General features: G+C 41.4%; 1 pseudogene across 1 annotated transcript in view; it reads right to left on the bottom strand.

The window, feature by feature from the left end:
- LOC311117149 (NLR family CARD domain-containing protein 3-like) overlaps nt 1-2,495 on the bottom strand; it is a 7,026-nt pseudogene extending 4,531 nt beyond the window's left edge. Inside the window, exons 1-3 of the transcript in view lie at nt 2,453-2,495; nt 346-2,137; nt 1-59 (exon numbers count right to left, since the gene is read on the bottom strand). The exon at nt 1-59 is cut by the window's left edge and continues 115 nt beyond it. The product of the transcript in view is annotated as an NLR family CARD domain-containing protein 3-like (transcript). The remainder of the gene's footprint in view (nt 60-345; nt 2,138-2,452) is intronic.
- Between the last annotated feature and the right edge of the window lie 270 nt (nt 2,496-2,765).

Below are 2,765 nucleotides of genomic sequence, written 5' to 3' on the forward strand. Positions count from 1 at the left end.
ACTTCAGAGCTGAGACCAGAGAAGCACAGCCTTCCTCTGTGAGTCCACAGCCTGACAGCCTGACAGAGAGATCATCATGATTTCACAAACACACTGTTAATTTAACACCAGTAGTGTAGAAGGACAATGGCAGATGCATTTTGTTTATTCTCTTAAACAACATATAGATTCATCTTCCGTCTCCTAGAATTGTATGGTCATATTGTTATACTAATGTGAACATCAATGCAGTGATTCAATATGTTTTTCAATATAATTTTATATACATATTGTAATACATATATTTCTCTAAACTTCATATTTATTCCAGACGATTAGTACTTAAATGTAATTTTATGTACTCACAGAGCAGCTCTGGAGGCTTTGACCACTGGCAGCAGCCTCAGAAGACCTTCCTCTGATCTGGAGTATTTCTTCAGGTCAAACACATCCAGCTCCTTTTCTGAAGTCAGCAACACAAAGACCAGAGCTGACCACTGTGCAGGTGACAGTTCTTTTGCTGAGAGACTTCCTGATCTCAGGAAGCTTTGGATCTCCTCCACTAGAGAATGGTCATTCAGTTCATTCAAACAGTGGAACAGATTGATGCACCCCTCTGGGGAGGGATTCTCCCTGATCTTCTCCTTGATGTACTTGACTGTTTCTTCATGGCTCTGTGAGCTGCTTCTTGTCTTTGTCAGTAGACCTCGTAAGTGCTTCTGATTGGACTCCAGTGAGAGGCCCAGAAGGAAGCGGAGGAACAGGTCCAGCTTTCCTGTCTCACTTTGTAAGGCTTCATCCACAGCACTCTTGTAGACAGTAACTTTACGCTTGTGTCTGAACCTCACAGAAAAGTTGCTGAACATTGATTGAGGTTCATCCATTAGATTCTCATTGTTGTTGATGAATGAGAGGAACACATATACAGCAGCCAGAAACTCCTGAATGCTCAGATGCACGAAGCAGTACACCTTATCCTGGTACAGCCCACATTCCTCTTTAAAGATCTGTGTGCACAATCCTGATTACACTGAGGCTTCATTGACATCAATGCCAGCCTCTTTCAGGTCTTTTTCATAGAAAATCAGATTGCCCTTCACAAGCTGTTGAAAAGCCAGTTTTTCAAGTGTCAGAATGCTCTCTTTATTCCAGTGTGGACCTGTCGCTTCTTTCCCAAGATACTTTTCATTCTTCTGTTTGGTATGAAACACCACAAGGTGTGTGTACATCTTAGTCAGAGTCTTGGGCATCTCTTCTCTCTTATGTTTCAGCATGCGTTCAAGGACTATTGCAGAAATCCAACAGAAGACTGGAATGTGGCACATGATGTGGAGGCTCCTTGATGTCTTTATGTGTGAGATGATTCTGCTGGCCAGGTCCTCATCACTGAATCTCTTCCTGAAGTACTCCTCCTTCTGTGGGTCATTGAACCCTCGTACCTCTGTCACCTGGTCAACACACCCTGAAGGGATCTTATTGGCTGCTGCAGGTCGGGTAGTTATCCAGAGGAGAGCAGAGGGAAGCAGATTTCCCTTGATGAGATTTGTCAGCAGAACATCCACTGAGGTTGACTCTGTGATGTCACAACAAATCTTGTTCTTCTGGAAGTCTAGGGGCAGTCGGCACTCATCCAGACCATCAAAGATGAACAGAACTTTGTACTTGTCGTAGTTGGAGAATCTTGATTCTTTGGTTTCCATTGAGTAGTGATTGAGAAGTTTAATCAAAGTGTGTCTTTCCCCGTTCATCAAATTCAGCTCCCGAAAAGGGAATGAAAATACAAATTGGACATCCTGATTTGCTTTTCCTTCAGCCCAGTCCAGAATGAAGTTCTGCACAGAGACTGTTTTTCCAATGCCAGCGACTCCCTTTGTCAGCACAGTTCTGATAAGTTTGTCTTGTCCAGTTAAGGGTTGGAAGATGTCGTTACATTTGATTGCAGTCTCTGGTCTTGCTTGTTTCCTGGTTGTTGTCTCAATCTGTCTCAGCTCATGTTCATTATTGACCTCTCCTGTTCCACCCTCTGTGATGTAGAGCTCTGTGTAGATCTTATTGAGAAGTGTTGGGTTTCCTTGTTTAGCGATCCCCTCAAATACACATTGAAACTTATTCTTTAGATTAGATTTGAGTTCACGTTGGCAAATCACAGCAAGCTCATCTGAATGAAGAAATAATATTACATCTGTTTTAATGCCTACAGTATTGTAGGACTGTTATAACATTTTAAATACAATTATTATATTGTTTATTGTACTTATTATTAATATAAGTATTATTAATGTTGTCTCTCTCTCTACTCTGTCTAATTTAATCAATACAACACATCCCTGCTGCTACTTGATGAGGTCACTAGGTGTTGTGTTAAGGCTGCTACAATATCATTGAGTTACACAGCTACTTTAGCTGTACTTTAGCTACTGCTTTTAAATGTTTGTTATAATACAGCATTCAACATGAGGCAGACAGCTCTTACTTTTCTCCAGTGTGTCAGCAAGCTCCTTCTGGTTCATTTTCCTCAGGACGTGCAGTGTGATCTTCAGAGCCCCCTCTCTGGCACTGCTCTCCTGCTTCTCATCTTCAGCATCCACCACTTCCTTATCCTGCTTCTGACTCTCAAAGCCTTCTGGGAGTTCTGGACTAAGAATCCTCTTGAACATCTTGAGCTAGTTCTTCACAAATGTCATAATATTCTCTTCAAGCAACTGAAATAAATCAAGTCAATAAGTTAAGCAAGTTACTAAATGCTTTCTCATTAACACATGAATGAATGATTGACAGATCAACTT

Source organism: Coregonus lavaretus (genome assembly GCF_964263955.1).
Source record: "Coregonus lavaretus genome assembly, contig: HAP1_SCAFFOLD_253, whole genome shotgun sequence".
NCBI lineage: Eukaryota > Metazoa > Chordata > Actinopteri > Salmoniformes > Salmonidae > Coregonus > Coregonus lavaretus.